The sequence below is a fragment of the Globicephala melas genome, chromosome 4 (genome assembly GCF_963455315.2).
Source record: "Globicephala melas chromosome 4, mGloMel1.2, whole genome shotgun sequence".
In the NCBI taxonomy this organism is placed as follows: domain Eukaryota; kingdom Metazoa; phylum Chordata; class Mammalia; order Artiodactyla; family Delphinidae; genus Globicephala; species Globicephala melas.
The window spans coordinates 89,745,245-89,763,404 of NC_083317.1; the positions used below are offsets into that span (position 1 = coordinate 89,745,245).

The window sequence follows — 18,160 nt, forward strand, 5'->3', positions numbered from 1 at the left end:
AACTTTTAGGAAGAGAGGACAGGAGTGACAAATCTTACTTGCTAATGGAAGATCTCCGTTATCACACACTCTGGGGATCTTGTCTGCCAGATTTCCGTGGTACGTGGACCTTCACTCTCCATGGTCCTTGAATCTCTGTTCTCTTTTTTGGCTGTGGAAGATCGTGGAGTGGTTTTCCTCCTACTTCTCAGTGCTTTTCTGTCTTCCTGGATGGCTTCTCCACTTCTCATTTTATGTACTTATTTTATGTACTCTTCAGTGTTCACTCTCGGGTGCTTCCTTTTCCAATATGTCATCAATTTTGAATGTACCTATATTGTGGCTTCAGAGCTCAATTTTATATCTCCTGCCCTAACATCTCTCTTAAGCTCTGAGTGTGCATTTTCACATACCTGATGGAATTTCCACCTCAGACCCACCCAGTCTAACACTGGGCTCACATCTCCCTGCTCCAGCCTTTGATATTTTTGCACCAAAGTTGTTATCCCGCGTACTCAGGGTCCAGAGAGCTTTGCTAAGCTTTCTACAGTTTATCTTGACTTGTGCTCAATTAAAGGAAAATGATAAGAAAATCTTATTTTAATTCTTCCTGTGTAAGTTTGAGTACAAAGGGTTTGGTGGTTGTTGTTGAATTTTTTAAAAATTCAGCGTCTAAAAATTTTTGTTTAATTGCTTTGGACGTCTATGAAAAAAACTGCAAAATACTTCAAAATACACACTTTCTAAATGCCTGAAAAGGTCTTGGAGGTCATTTAGTGAAATTGTTTATTACATAGATCAAGAGTATGATGCAGATAGAAGTTACCTGTGTTTCCGGGCCTTTCATGAGGCTATGCTTCTGCTAAATATAATGAGAAAAGTACGGTTGTTAACCAATGATATATTCCACATCTTTCTAGGTGTGTTCACATCCATTTCTCTATTCATAACATTTCAGATCTTCAGACCTGCAACAGTAACCCCTGGGAATTGCATGCTTTATATTTGTAAAAGTCCATGTTCAAAAGTCTGCCTTAGTTTTATCTGACTCAAGTATATTGATTTCATCCAGGGAACTTGATTATGTGTCTTTGGGGTGCTTCACACTTTGTTTCCTGTGGATAGAGTCACGGTCTCAGACCTGTCACATGGTCAGCCTCAAATAATTAGCCAAGTCCAATTTTTGCAATAATCAACCCAAGAATAATGATGTGGTAATGGGACTTTGGCAGCAACATAAATTATCTTAGATTTAACACATCACATACTATCAGCGTATTAAGAAAATGCTGTTCCATTTTTAGAACGACTTTATTATGTGACAAAAAAGGAACTGAAAAAACATGTAACTTGTAGAAGTAAGGGACGTACACTTAGATATAGGCATAGCCTTGGTGAGGGGAAGTTTCTGTCATAAACTAATAAAATGTGATTCATTTCTCTGGACAAACATCTCTAAGTAGATCTATACAGTAGTAAATACCTACTGGCTTATGTGTCTGTAGTCCCTCATAGTCATCTGAAATGCACCTGTGGTGATGGTTTGCGGCTAATATAATTATTATTCTTCCACTATAGGCAAGGCATGGTTCCTTTAGGACTTCTGAAATGCCCTTTCATACTCCTTTCAGGGAGGTAAAGTGATTGCTTTATCAAATCCATGTCCACAGGAAATGCATTCTCTTATTAGATCAAATAACACTTTCTATGGATCAACTTGTCTCGGTCTTGGCTTCTCCTAAAAGGAAGGAGTTATAAAGACCACAGTAGAGATTTTTCACTTGGTTTGCCCACTATTGATAAAGGATAAATGTTGAAAGAGGTTAATCATATAATCATGACTCTCATACAAATATGAGATGAATATACATCAGACATTTTAGTTAACTCATTAATTATTGAAGGAACTAGAAAAGATAGTAAAACTAATCAGAACAAAGGAGAATCTTTGCTTAATAGAAACAAAACTGGCTTCTTCAATATGGGAGATGGAAGTCAGTTGAACCTCTAACTGGACAGAATTTATCTGTGTGCCTGGAACCAAGAATTACTTGGATTGCTATCAGTGTTCTGCAAGTTACTAAATATCTCTATGGAGCTACCACAAATATTATATGCCAGAATGCAGGCTAAGTACTTTGTACTTGTTTCCTTATAACCATCCCATGGAGTAGGTGAGAAGGTAGGGATTATGACTGCAATAATACAACCAGTGGGTGGCAGGATGAGGACAGATATTGAGGTCTGCTTGCATTCAAAGGCCATACCCTTTGCCACTAACCTGTGTGGCCTCTGTATCTAGAACTGATGTGATGAGAATAGGGTGGAGTCTGCGATAAGTGTCTGTGGGTAAATGGGTGTGTGTGTGTGTGTGTGTATGGGAGCAGCTGGGTGAGGTTTTCCCTATATCATTGCACAATCAAGAAAAAAAGTGCATTATCCATTTTCGCCCAGCTTGGATTTCTTACCATCTGTGCTTCTGTACGATAAAAAATTGCAGTGACTCTGACAACTGAATCAATACTTCTATTAACTGCAACATGCAATTTGAAGGTTCAGGAGGTGATTGGATTAGGCTTTGTAGAATTATCATCCTCCATTGGTGGAGTCTGTGCTGCCATGGAGGGACCGAGGAGTTTTGCAAATGTGTCTTGACTGCAGAGGTCATCTAGCCTTTCACACAATGGCATTTTGGCCCTTTAACTTGCCCCTGGCCCGAAGAGTTCAGAAATAGGTGCTATCCCCTCATTATCCTTCAGACCTTTGTGTTTGCAGGACAGCTTGGCATTTTTCTTTTCCTTACCTTTCAAAACTTCCAATACCCTTAACATTTGATTTTTTCTCAGAATTTTTTCCTCCTAAAATGTCTACATCTCTACTTTAGTTTTGCTTCCAATTTTGAACTCAGTGTGCTCTTCTGAAGTCATTTCCCTCCTTCTAATTAACCTGACTCTATTACACACACATTCCCTATTCTTAGCTTCATTGTCTCATCTACATAAATTATGCAAGGTATTTCAGCTTTATCTCAGACCTCCTTTAACACCTACTCTTCAGAGTTCTTGGTTTCTTGCCATTACCCCTGATTACTCTCACATCTCTTTTTTCTAGCAATGACCTGGCAAGAAAATAATTTTTTTTAATGTTACTTTCATTTAATTTAATTCTTTTCACCAACGGGCCAATATGCTCAGATCACAGTGCCACCCTGAATTCTTTTGATTGTCTTTCTCTAATATCCCACCAATGTGAACTGAAAGTAAAAGAAAATTCAAAAGTGTAGGAAACTAAAATAAATGCTATAAAGATTTAGATGTTTATTTAGTTCTTAAAAATGTACTTCATCCAGTTTTGTTGGTCTAAGTTCTAAAAGGTATCTTTCTGGTGAGAAATAATTACACATATAGCATAGTACAGCAAAATAACTATTTTCAGGAATTTAATTTTTAATTTTTATTCATCTGTGATTACTCCAATAGAATAGTTTATGCCTTTCTTTTTGATTTTAACTTTTCTTTGTGGAAGATATCAAGCATTTGCAGAAGTGGTATAGTGTCATTAACTCTCATGTAGCCATCACTCTGTTTTAGCCATTTTGAACTCATGACCAGTCTTATTCTATCTGCACTCCCAACCACTTCATCCTTCTCCTTGGAGTGTTTTGAAACAAAGTCTAGATGTCATGTCATTTTAAATGACTATTGGAAAAGACAATATGATACCATAACCACAACTAAAAGTTTTCTTAAAATCATGAATAATAGTCAGTGTTCCAGTTTCTTTATCTCATTTCTTTTACAGTTTGTTCATTCAGTCAAATTGAAATAAGGTCCATAAATTGTATTGGTTGCTATACTTCATGTATTTTTAATATGTAGTTTGTCTCTTATCACTTTATTTCCACCAATTTATTTGTTGCATAAACCAAGTCATTTGTCCTATAGATTTCCCACAGTCTGGATTTTGTGGGTTGCATTCATGTAGTGTATTTAAACATTTCTTTGGCATTTGTATTTTCTCTAAGTTACTAATTAGATCTACAGTTTTGAACAGTTTCAGTTTTGATATTTTTGGGAAGACTACTTCATAGGCGGTATTGGGTCCTTCCATTGGGATGTAACACAATGACTGGTTACCTCTCTTTCTGTAATGTTAGTGGCTATTGGTTGTCACAATTGGATCCATCAGTTCATAGTGGTTGCAACAGAATGATATTTTATTGTTTCTTCTTCATTTATTAGCTGACATTTTTGTAAAGAAAAACTTCCCCTCATCTACTGTTTGAAAACCCAAAGAGGAAAGTTTCCTATGATAACGCTCAATTTTTCCTTTTAATTGCCACTTTCTAAATAAAGAAGTTGTTCCCTAGCATGATGCGGAAGTAACGTATGAGACATTTTCTTCCTATTTAAGAAAATCATTATGAACTCGTGAATTTACATATATTTAATATATATCAATTCATTGTAATTAATATTCTGATGGATATTATCAAATTTTCATATCTTCTGCCAATGGGAGCCTATTCCTGAGTCCTTTTGATTTGCCCCAAAAGTCTTTTATAGTTTCCTTAATTTCAGGTATAACAATACGTTCCATGTTCACGTTGTACATTACCTTCACTGGGTCTGCAAGCAGTCATTTCTCCAAAAGTCCAGGCTGCTTTTACAGACAATGGTAATTAAAGACTACTTGTATTGGATCTTAATTCATAAAAGCATATTTGTTGCGACATTTATTTCATACCTTTTCATTTGACCTGATCTATTTTAGATAAATCAACACCTACACAGTCAGAAGATATACCTAGTCATAGAAGCAAATTTTAACAAACATTAGTGTCAGATTTCATCTGAACACACTCTTTTAGACTTCACCAATGTTTAGATTTTTCTTTGATCTCTGACTCTTATTCTAGATTTTCAGACTTGCTCAGAAACTTCTTGGGTTGTGGATTCATTTTAAACCCTTTCTCTTGTATTTCAGTTTGGCTTACTCCTTGGGTCTTGGTAGCCCTGTTGCTTTAGCCTGAACCTCACAGAATCCCAACCCAATAGGTTGGGATAAATCTATAGAAATTTTGTGAAGAGTCAGTTTGGACAGTATCAGAAGGAAATGTTTGGGGGGTGGTGGTATCCCTCTGCTCATTAATATCAAGCACAAGTTTTTCTATTTTTTCCAGGATATGCAAAGTAGAGCTTTCTTTGTCAGGAATTATTTATTTATTAGGTTTTAATATAGCTAAGTTAAGCAAATAGACATTTACTAACAAAGACAATTGTAGAATGACCAGTAAAATAAAGGGCTGACAGTGGATTCAACTCTCTTACTCCAGTTCAAAACAAGCACTTCGAATGTTTTTACTGCAAATCCAGGACCATTAATACTACTAGGAGTAAGAAGAAGCAACAAAAATTATTCTTGGCTATGAAATGAATTAATTATACATAGATAAAATCCTTACATAACCTGTAAATATGTATTATTGTTATTTACATTTTTACAAATAAGATAATGAGATCAGAGAGGTTGAGACAGGTTCAATGTTTCACATCTAGTAAGGGGCAGAGTAGGGAAACAAACCCAGGCTTGCCTTTTCACTCTGCTGTGCTACTTCACAAGATTGGAATTGGCTTCTAACTCAAAGCTTTGTAATTAAGTTAATTTTGGCTATGATTGTACAGTAACTGCCTATATATTTTCCTGGACAGATTCTCCTAATTCTAGTTCTCTCCCTTATTTCCTGTTACTCAGTCACATTGCCTGGGTGTCCCATTTCCCTGCCAGGTGATCTCTGTCCTGACCTGATCCACTGGATCCTCTACCACCTTCATGATCCCTGTCCATCTGGCAGGAGCTGTGTGCCATGGCTTATTCAGAGCCTGGATTGGCCCCAGCAACTCACCCTTAAACTTCATTTTGCTGACTCTTTTGGCATGATCTAACAACTTTGGCCAAATTGCCAAAAGTTCCTCCTTGACTTTATCAAGATCCATGTCCTCTTTGAGTGGAAATTTTATTTGTAGACGTAGAATGGAGTACTCTGAGCAGGGCTACTTATATGAGGGAAAAATCTTATTTTCTTAGCTTGGGGATTTTTAGTTGGCTTCCACTGCAGTGAGAGGGTAGGGAATTGGCAGATGGAAAGAAGAACATAGAAAACTCAGAATAGACTTCAGTGGGGGAAACAGTGTTTTATCATTCATTTATCCTTGTCTAATGATCTATATAATTTTATAGCTTTATTATTTACTTATATGTTTTTTGGAGGAACTAAAGCCATTTGCAATAAGAACATAAATAAAATAGTGTTAGTGCAGAAATAATAAACGCAAGTCCAGAAAAAACGTAAAATAAAAGTAGAAAATCAAGTCAAGGGAAAAAAGAACATGCATATGCAAGTAATAAGGATTTATAAGGTTGTTATAAATTACCTTTAAATTTAGCTCTCAGTTTCTTAGAAGTAAATTTGGAAAGATACAGTCAGTAGCACAATTCTTGTTATCAAAAAAGAGGATGTCTACCACTTGCTTAGGGGAAGTCATGTTTCTCCCAGCAATAAGTTAGAAAACGTATTTCTCAGTTCTTTGTATGAGGAATGCTGAGTGATTTAGTGGATAGTATTCAAAACAATATTTTAATAAAAAGATAGATAAGATAACTATTTCCTTTAGCACTAAGATATGCATTGACCTCGTGAGATTACAAAGCAACTAGATGAAAATGATTTAGTGAATGGTTAAGGCAATAAAAAAGCTCAAATCTATAATCACCTCATGTCTTGCTTGACGTAAGCATAGAAATTAAGATTGCGCAAAGATGGTAATACATTTTACCTCCTCCAAACAAATATCCCTTTGTTCAACCACAGTTTCAAGGACATGGATAATTTGGGATTGCTGTATTGTCCCATGAGGTCTTGAAATGCTTGTATTTGGAGTTATCGGTTGAGGGTGCACGTACTTACTTTAGAAAGCTGATGAGCAAGTTGGCATTCTCTAGGTAAATCTCAAGAACCTAGCTAGATGTACAGCAAATTATTGTTGTTTTTTGGGGAGGGTGAGTATGGTCTGGATACAAACATAGTAAGCTGTTAACAATGATTAACGTTAGCAAGAGAGGAGAGGGAGGAAACTTTCTAATTTCATTTGATACCTTTGAATTTCCCTCCATCGCTATCTAGATGGTGGGCTAGTGTTCACTTTTGTTTTCTTCTTTGTTTTTATGTAGTTAAAAGCCTAGTAAATGCGAAAATGAATGAATGAATTGAATAAAATAATGAAGATATTTGACACTTATCTGGATGGCACCACTTCCCATTCTCAGTAGCAGACATGCTACTTAGGCACCTGTCTGGTGGGGAGAAAACAAAACTAGGTCATAACACTTACAAAACTGTTTCACCCGGGGAAAGTGACATAAGTGTACAGTAGAAACAATATAAACTTGAAGGGCATTGTCTCTCAGGAAAGTTCATTTCAGTTTACCACAATGATTGCGTGTTTACTAGGCACTGGGGGATACAAGAGAGATAATCATATTCCATTCTAAGATTTCCCACAGGGCTTTCGTGACTCCTGCAGAGAAGGAGGGCCTCCGTTCATGCCCCTGAGCACAGCACTTACAGGCTGTCAAAGCCCTGAGACCTCAAATGGCTTCTTGGAAGCTGTGAATCAACGACCTCACACCCTAATCTAAGCTGAAGGTGTCCTGCTCTGTGATGCTCTCTCCTGTCACACTGTTCCCCTGCGCTGCTCCCTTTTGTTCTGAACTGTCTGCAAAGTCTCTGGAACATCTGAACGTTGCTTTTTACCTCTTGCCTTGATGAAGCCAGTTGCCCCAACAATATGGCTCTTCTTTTTGGCCCCATCACGGGAGAGACCGCTCTTACTTCTTTGATCAAATCCCCCTTCAGAGAATGGAGGCTCCTTCTAACTCTGAACTTATAGGTAATGATTTTTCTTCTCTCTTGGAAAAAAAAATTTATAATGGTTCCGTTAATTATTCTTTTTAATAAGCTACACAAATATTTGTGTGTACCCTTCCATGAAAGATACATTTTACATTATTGCAAAGAAGGAAACGTATGTTTTCAAAGTTGCTACAAGAATGATCTACTCCCAGATTGTTCTAGCTGGATGTTTAATGTGGGGCCTGACCAAAGAACTCACTTCAAATGAAGTAGGTAGTTGTGACTCTCCTTACTGCACTCAGTAACTTATGCCCTGAGGAAGGAAAGGACTAGAACAGCCCTTAAAGCTGGAGGAACCCATCCTCAGTGCTGCGCTCTGTAGGGTGTTGAGTGAGGAAAGGTGTGAATTTGCTCAGATAGTTGAAAAGAAAAAATAGGAAAAAAAAAAATCTAAAAGTGTAGAGTGCTAAAATCAAGGTGACAAACGTGAGAAGATAATAAAAGTTGCATCACTTGTGAATGCATTTAGCTTCAAATAATAGAAAATCCACCTGAAAGACCTATATCAGTAGACATTTATTCTTTTCATAAAACATCCAGAGATGGGGTTTTTATGGTATGGGTTCAGTTGCTCAGGTTATCATCAGAGACCTGGATGCTTTCTCCTCTTCTGTTCTGCCATCTGACGGTGCAAGAATTGTCTCTCCTTCTTTGATCCTTCTTTCTATACTTGTTGCCTCTTGACAACAAGATGGCTGCTTGTGTGCCAGGTAGTGTGTTCATCTTGACAGAAGAAAGAAGTGCAGCCAATCTATCCTCTTTCACCAGGAAAGCAAAAATTTACCGAATTCCTCAAGGAAACTTTTATTTATGCCTCATTGTCTCTAGCTGCATCTTGGGGGCACCTCTAAATGCTAGAGAAGCTAGAGATCAGGGGGCAGTCATTGTCTCCCCTGGGACTAGGCACATGGCTGAATTACACAGTTATCTATTAGCAAGGGCCAAACAAGGGTTGGGGGTTGGGGTAGAATTAGAGGTAGGCAACCATAAAGGATGGCAGAATAACTGTGTGACTCATCTCTAGGCCTTTGGAATCCTAGAATGTCTACTATTGGTGCTTGTTTTAAAAGATCCTAATTTAGGTTCAGACAGGAGTATGGAGTCACCATTGGTTTTCACATGTGCCTATGATTATCTGACAATGAGGATTTTAGAAATGTGTGGAGAGCAAATTCTTTATTCAAATAAACTCTCGTGTTGAGCTGTGGGGTTTCTTGACTTGGGAACTGTGGAGAAAATTGATATGTGAGGTATTAGAGAGAGCTTCTTTCTTTCTGTTTCTGGAACTTCCTAATTCAAATGCCTATTTCCTCTTGCCATGGGAGTGTGGTGGGCAAAGTAACTCATTCATATGTTGTAAGTTGTAACTATAAGCTTTGTTTTAATGTATGTGAGTTAATTTTATTGTTTCTATCTGAGATTCTGAAGTAAAATTTGTGACCTTGCAATTTTTTACCTTATACAAACATAAAATCAAATTTAGTTAAAATTGTGTTTATGAAGATCATGGTTAAAAAGTGTAGTGTGGAAAAGTCAACTCCTAAACAGATAATTTAAGACAGTTGATTAATAACACAGATCATCTAAGGTTAAAACAAAATTCTCTTTTAAAGGTTTTGATTGAAAGATGAATGGGTGTTAGTCCCTGAAAAGATAAATAAGTCTGTGTGAAAGGTTAGGAAGTTGAGACCTTTATCATTTGTAAGATGCATTCTCACTCAGTGGACTAAAATGCTGTTATGAATCCCATCTTCAGTATCAGAATATTTTTTTTCCATGAATGTTTATAGCAGCTTCATTTGTAACAGCCCCAAATTGGAAACAACCCAGTTGTTCTTTAATGGATGAATGGTTAATGAAACTGTGGTATATTCATACCATGGAATACTACTCAGCAACAAAAAGAAACAAGCTATTGAGTATCAGAATATTTTTAAGGAAACCTGCTGAGACCAGGGAAAATGCCCTTTTATTTGTGAGGATCTAATTAATGAATTGGGTATGGTGGAAAGCAGTGAGACACATTCAGAACTCTAAGAGGTGGAAATCAATTAAAATATAAATTTGTTTACTATTCAGGTTTTCAGTAATTCCATAAATTAGAGCTAGTGTGATATTCTCTTTCAAAATCTAGATGATTAACTGTGAAGACATCCAATCATAACTGTTCATTTTTGGAGCATTCAGATGTGTGGGAGATTTTTTTTTAACGCTTTTTCTTTTTCTTTTTCTTTCATTCCTTATTTTTGGCTGCATTGGGTCTTCGTTGCTGCGCGGGCTTTCTCTAGTTGTGGTGAGCAGGGGCTACTCTTCTTTGCGGTGAGCAGGCTTCTCATTGTGGTGGGTTCTCTTGTTGCGGAGCACGGGCTCTAGTCACACGGGCTTCAGTAGTTGCGGCACGTGGGCTCAGTAGTTGTGGCTCACGGGCTCTAGAGCGCAGGCTCAGTAGTTGTGGTGCACGGGCTTCGTTGCTCCACGGCATGTGGGATCTTCCTGGATGAGGGCTTGAACCCATGTCCCCTGCGTTGGCAGGCAGATTCCTAACCACTGCGCCACCTGGGATGTCCCGGAGATTTTTAAAATAAAATATTTTAAGTAGTAAGCATATATATATTTTCCTGATATAAAAAACATACAAAATTTTCAGAACATTACATAAGTTCTGAAGTTGAATAAATCATGTCTTGTGATGAAACAGGGTGATGTGTAGTTTCATGGGTCAGAAACAGTTTTCTGAGGCCGACTGAGTGTTTGTAGATTGGATGGCAGGTTTACTAACCTTCCCTGCACATTGCTGTGCACACCATTACTCCTCACTCGGGTGAAAAACTACTGCCCTGTGAGTCTCACGCCTCTGGTCATACTCTCTGGTCTCTGCATCATTGTCATCCGTGAACACCCAGAAGCATCTTAAGCACTAGACTCCCAGTTACCATCTCCATTCTATGTCCTGTCACCATTCTGGCTCCATCTCACTGGCCTTTCAATCCTAGGACATCACTGGCGCTTACCTCTGCCTCATTTTTATCACTGTTGGGTCCATATTCTAACCACATGCTCCTTTATAGCTCCTTTGGGCATGTTGGACTCCTCTCATTCTAGAATCTTCTTGTCATCTGTGACATCTAGTTTTCTCCCCATCCTCTGAATGGTTCTTCTTAGTCCTTTTTAAAGTTCCCATTTCTCCACATTTCCCTTGAATCTTGTTTCTCAGACCATCTCATTCTACATGCCATCCTTGGACCACCTCATCCCTCATGTGTCTTCAATAAGCATCTAGATACTGATGAAGACAAAAATCTATAGCTCCAGAACTTTTTCTTTTTCTTTTTTTTTCTTTCTTTTTTTTTTTTTTTGCTGTACTCGGGCCTCTCACTGTTGTGGCCTCTCCGGATGCGGAGCACAGGCTCCGGACGCGCAGGCTCAGCGGCCATGGCTCACGGGCCCAGCCGCTCCGCGGCATGTGGGATCTTCCCGAACCGGGACACGAACCTGTGTCCCCTGCATTGGCAGGCGGACTCTCAACCACTGTGCCACCAGGGAAGCCCCAGAACTTATTCTTGAACTCTAGGCCTGTATCCCTCAATTTGGAGGTCTAAGAGATGTCTCCAACTCCACATGCCCTCATTGCTTTCTGCACCACCATTGCCCCGTTGCCTCTTCTATTGCTCTAGGGGAATTTAGTGTTTTATCCTTCTATTTTTCCTGTCTCAGTATTGGCAGCTGGTTGCTCAAGTCATAAACCTGGAAGTTATCTTCACTTTTTCCTTTCCTCCTCATTTCTTACATAAAATCAATCAAGTCCTGTTGATTCTCCCTTCTAAATATCTCCATAGTCTTTCTCAAATGTGCTTATTTTTTCTGTTCCTCCTGCTATTACCCATTTATAGTTGACTACTATTTCTAAACAAGACTACTGCAGTAGGTCTCAGTGCATCCAGGCTCCATCTAAATCTCTCTACCCTCTAAAGCCATTATAATATAGTTATACCACCATCTTTAAAGTGTCCCATTTTTCTTAGCCTAAATTCCTAATTACCTTATTCATTTACAACTACCTTCATGACCTGGCTCTTGTCTACCTGCCTTATTTCCTGCTATTGCTTTCCTTGGCAACCTCTAAGACTCAGCCCACGTTATTCTTTCTGCTTGCAAAATTCTTCATTCTCTCCTCCACGCTGCTACTAGGTGTTCCCTGAAGTGGTTGACTTCTACTTTCCTTTCACTTGTTTTTAGACATCATTTCCTCTGGGAAATCTCTCTTAACCACTCCCTGTCTCCATAATCAGTCACCTGTATTTCACTTACTCCTGGTTATGGCTCTTACCACTCAGTAACTGCCTGTTTGTCCTTTTTTTTAAAAAATTTATTTCTTTTATTTATTTATCTTTGGCTGCGTTGGGTCTTCGGCGCTGTGCGCGGGCTTTCTCTAGTTGCAGCGAGTGGGGGCTACTCTTCATTGCGGTGCGCAGGCTTAGTTGCTACACAGTATGTGGGATCCTCCCGGGCCAGGGCTTGAACCCGTGTCCCCTGCATCGGCAGGCGGACTCCCAACCACTGCGCCACCAGGGAAGTCCCCTGCTTGTTTGTCTTTTATATCCACTATGCAGTAAGTTGTTCAGGTTCTTTTCTCACCTCATTCATATTGTTTTCTCACTGCTCTGAAAAGTGATTGGAATGTGGTAGTCACTCAATAAAAAAGGACAGAATGAATACTTTAAAAATAAATTAATAAATGCTGTTGCTGGGAATCCGGCACCTTAGGTATGGAGTCAAGTAATTATGTGTTAGAATTGCTTCTCCACTCTTATTAGCTCTGTGATATTTAAATATTTATTAATTCACTTAAATATATATTAAATATAATAAACATATGATTTATATATATATATATATGATTTCTTCTTGTCATCCACCACCATCATGGAATGACTATGCTAATGGGGAAGGCAGATTATGAATAAATAAATAAACCCAATGATAGCATGTGAGGAAAATGCTGTGAGGAAAATGGGTTGGACTATAACTATGTGGCACTCAGAGAAGGCCCTTGTGAGGGGGTGACATTTAAGCTGAGATTGGACAGAGGAGAAGGAGACAGCCATGTAAGAACCCGTGAAAAAGAGTATTCTAGGAGGAAGGCGTAGCAAGTGAGAGTTCCTCAGAACCTGGTTCTTCCCTTCCCTCATATGCGAATTATTACGGTAATAGCATCTCTCACCCAGGATGGCTTTACCGTTTGAATCAGACCAACCATATAAAGCATCTGTCCCATTCTCTGGTCGATAGTAAGCACTAAACAAATATTTCTTGGTAGTATAATTAAGAATAAACTAGATCAAGTTGGCCTTTTTTGAAGGGAGACTTTAGTTATAGGTATTTTACTCTACATACTGACCCAAATTTACTTATTGTCTGTCAAATCAATTCAAATCAATTGTTGTTGGGCACCTACTATGTGTAAGCTGGTGTGCTGGATGCTATGGAAGGCTAAGGAAATATCAAGGAACTGAGAGCTCTGTTTTATTTTTATTTATTTATTTATTTAAATGGGTAAATTTTTAATTTATTGGTACTTATAAACGAACCAGCCGACTGGTAGTATTATGATGTGGACAAATCAAAACATCTTTCTACAAATACTAGAGTGGTGGAAAAAATTAGGGGTTGTAAGTAAAATAGCAAACAGGGGCAGAGGAAATCAGTGAAGCACATTGTAGCTTAATCCTTCACCTTAACAACTGAGGTTCTTAACAAGTAAAGCCTCCCACCCCAGAAAATATGAATAATCCTTCATCACACATCTTTGTACTTTTGCTCCCTATTCTTGAGTTTAGGTTCTAGATCCTAAAGATATCCAAAAAATAGTATTATAACCTAGTTATCTATAGCTGCCAGTCATCTTTTATCATGTTGTCGTAGAAGTCAGTGCTTCTGAAACCTCTTTGATTAGACACCAATCATACACCCCCAAATTGACACAAAAGTCACAATGAAAAGCAGCTTATCAAGGCAGAGAGAGACGTAATTGTAAAAGAAAAATTCTAGGGAAGTAATACAGTCACGGCTCAAATTGAGATTGAATAATACAGCCATTGTTACAGATCTTCAGGCTGTATGTTCAGAGAGTAATTTGGGAATAAATCCATGCTTTGCTGTTGGGAATTGAAATACTTAGCCGTTTGCTGTATCATGTTATAGCTTTCCCTGGCAGTTTCCAAGGCGGCCTCCAAATCAGTGACAGGAGAATTTTGCCGGTACTGGATCTGGGGCTGCAGGAATTCCTCAACATAGTTGTTGAATTGATTGTTCCAAGTCTGGTTATTCCAGGCTTGGGGGCACCAGGTCTGACTGTTCCAGCTCTGGTTATTCCAGGACTGACTGTTCCAGCTCTGGTTGCTCCAAGTTGGGTTATTCCAGGTCTGGTTACCCCACATGGGCAGGTTTCTGGAAGAGTTCACCAAGCATCCTTGGTGGTAGGAATAGAAGGCCGGGTATTCTGTAGTTGCTGGGCCCTGAGTCACAATGTTGCTATTCCTGGGCCAGTTGTTTTTCTGCCACCTCTTACATTTCATTCTCTGGTTCTGGAACCAGGTCTTAACCTGTTTGTAGCTAAGGTTCAGGATGTTGGAAAGTTCTTGCATTTGCTGGAGGCTGAGATATTTCTGCCTCTGAAATCTCTCATTGAGCACACACAGCTGCGTCTGAGAGAACACGGTTCTGGTCTTCTGCTTCTTGACCAGGACCTTCTCTTCCTTCTTCTCTGTGCTCTTGTCTGCGGCCGTGGCCAGTAGTTTTACTCTGGGGCTTGTGGAAGAATCAGGACTGTCCAGTCTCCATGTCGTGAGTCTCAGCAGATGACATTTGCAAGGACACATAATTTTCTTCAGGCCCATAAATCTCAGGCATTGGTGAAGATTCCCTAGAATTGGATGCTTTGGGGCCACGCAGGCTTTGGGGACAAGCTGGGTCCACACTCATGTTGTTGAATTGAAGAAGAGGGAGAAAACCAAAGAGCTAGATAGATGGTAGGAAAAGTCCAGGCTTTAAGAATCTAGGTAGAAGAGCTTAGAGAAAGGTGATGATGTCCAGGTGTAAAAGTATTAAAAAACATGGGATGAAGGGAAGTCACCTGTGTGATAACAGAAGCCTACCAGCCCAATGTAGGAAAATGACAAAAAAATTTGTGGAGGCTCTAGACTTATAAATAAGGCTCAGCCATACTTCGACCCGCCCCTCCTGGCAGCCCCACGCCCACCTGTTTTATTTTTTTAAAGATTTTATTTTTTTGATGTGGACCATTTTTAAAGTCTTTATTGAATTTTTTACAATATTGCTTCTGTATTGGTATTTTGGCCGCGAGGCATGTGGGATCCCAGCTCCCCAGCCAGGGACTGAACCTGCACCCCCCTCACTAGAAGGCGAAATCCTAACCACTCGACTGCCAGGGAAGTCCGGAGAGCTCTGTTTTATATTATATGTTTCACTTCTATTTTTTTTTTTTTACTGCTTTGTCTCACTATCCATTCTAGAAGCTTCTTCCCCAAGTATATGTATGCATGCACATGCGTGCACGCACACAAACATGCACCTCCTTACATTTTCCTTCCATCTGACTACTTGGAAATTCAGTATACGTGGCTTTTCTTGGGTGATGACCTTATAAATCATTTGAATCACAGTTGGTATTTCTGAACATTTGAAATGCTTGCGGCAAGGAAGCCTTCACATTTCTGAAAGAAAGGCTGTCACAAGTACTGAACTTTACTGGAAAAGGAGCCAGATGCTAATGGAAAATATAAATGTTATCCAAGAAAAGTTTTGCGTTTGTATATTCAGAATTTTTTGTACCTCCTAGCTACATGCAGGCTATATTTCTTTTCTTCATGTAGGTGTCCACTTCCAAGGAAATATGACTGAAATGTTAGAAATGTAAAATTAATTAACACCTTGTATAGTTCATTTGGCTCCTGCAGATTCAGTAATGGTTTTATTTATGTATAACTGTGTCTGTTGCTTATTTTTGACAAGTTTGGACAAAATATCTGTTCTGCATAATTTCTGGGTTTCTGATGCTGCTGAGAATAACTACAAGGGTAAGAGATAATGAAAGGATAATGAGAGACTACGAAGTGTTACTGTGAGGGATTATGCTTTTATTTGCACTGATTATGTGTCAATCCTGTGTTTTTATTAAAAATGAGAGTATATTTTAAAGTTAATGCTTTCTTTGATAGAAACAAAGTTAAAGAAAATGACTTATTTTAGTTAGAGCTTTTAAAAACATAAAGATTGCACCTTTAAGGATGTTTTTGATTGCCCTGAAACTTGATTGCTAAAGACAGTGTCCTTCAATAATAAAAGACTGATCTAAACATAACATCTGAAAAAAGGGCCATGAAAGTTTAACTTTACTTTGTTATCTATTATTCAGTTGTTCTTTTGTTTTCATCTCACTTCTTTCTTTTTAAGACAAAGCCATAGCCTAAACTATCCCAAACTGGAGGAACCTATTCTTTTCTTTTTTTAAATAAATTTATTTATTTATTTATTTATTTTTGGCTGTGTTGGGTCTTTGTTGCTCCACGCAGGCTTTCTCTAGTTGCAGTGAGTGGGGGCTACTCTTCATTGCGGTGCGCACACTTCTCATTGTGGTGGCTTCTCTTGTTGTGGAGCACGGGCTCTAGGTGCATGGGCTTCAGTAGTTGTGGGATGTGGGCTCAGTAGTTGTGGTTCGGGGCCTCAGTTGTTGTGGTGCATGGGCTTAGTTGCTCCGCGGCATGTGGGATCTTCCTGGACCAGGGCTCAAACCCGTGTCCCCTGCATTGGCAGGATTCTTAACCACTGCGCCACCAGGGAAGCCCAGGAACCTATTCTTTAAACTTGAGTTTTTCCTGATAAAACACTTGTTTGTTATATGTATGGAATAAAATAAAAGAACATTTTTAGTAGATCGTTGTTGGGCAGATGGAAAAACAAATTGCATCAAGTTTATAGCATGGTGACTCTACATTAAGACTTATTTCTCTGATATGAGAAAGACCTCTTTTTATACCTGCATATAAGTGTGTGTATACATATAAATGTGTGTGTATAAATATAAATATATATGTTAATGTGGTATATTTAAATCTTGAAAGGCTTAGTGATTATAGAATTTCTAAATAATAAATAAATTTAAGTGACATTACTATTAGATTTTCAGTCGTAAGTTGGAAATATCTGAGGAACAGGTGGTTCATGAAGTATCAGAATTTAATGTGAAATCTGAGGTTAATTACTGTGGGTAATTGTCTTTGGAAATGCAATGTGTTGGTAAATCTGTTTTTAGATCCTGAGAGCATTAGTAGGACATAGGAGAACAACTAGTGTTTATTTATTAACTCAATATTTATTTAGCACTTATCAGTGCTAAGCACTGTGCTAAATTCCAGAGAAGCAAGCTGTAGCTGCTCTGGTTTTCCGCAGCCTATCACGTAGCCAGATCCCCTCTTTCTCTTAGTATCAGCATACCTTCTCTGCATAGCTGCCCCCTCTCACTTTTTGGTCCTGGTGAGGCAATGGTCATGAAGCCAACGTCCTCGGAGCCCATGGTGATAGGTATTTGACTTAGGTTGAGCTAATCATAGTACTTGGCTTCGTGGTAAATTTGTCGATGAGCCTATGACTCATAGGGGAATTAATCTGTGGATGTTTGGGAAGAAAGATTTGCTTTCCTTTGGGGTTGGTCATCTGAGATGCCACAGTCCAGGACATGTGAGTTAGTGAACCACAGTGGCCCATTAGTTTCTTCGTTAGAACTAGGTTCCTAGGTTAATTCCATGTCCTCGCTATTGTAAATAGTGCTGCAATGAACATTGGGGTGTATGTGTCTTTTTGAATTACGGTGTTCTCTGGGTATATGCCCAGTAGTAGGATTGCTGGGTCACATGGTAGTTCTGTATAAACGCATATATGTGGACTCTGAAAAAATTGGTATAGATAATCTTACATACAAAGCAGAAATAGAGACACAGACATAGAGAACAAGTGTATAGATACCAACGGGGAAAGTGGGGGTGGGGTGGGATGAACTGGGTGATTGGGATTGATGTATATACACTACTGATACTAAGTATAAAATAGATAACTAACGAGAACCTACTGTATAGCACAGGGAACTCTACTCAGTGCTCTGCGGTGACATAAATGGGAAAAAAATCCAAAAAA

At 38.7% G+C, this 18,160-nt stretch overlaps 1 pseudogene; it reads right to left on the reverse strand.

The window, feature by feature from the left end:
- Positions 1-14,049: 14,049 nt before the first annotated feature.
- On the reverse strand, positions 14,050-14,932 carry LOC115853470 (homeobox protein NANOG pseudogene; annotated as a pseudogene).
- Between the last annotated feature and the right edge of the window lie 3,228 nt (positions 14,933-18,160).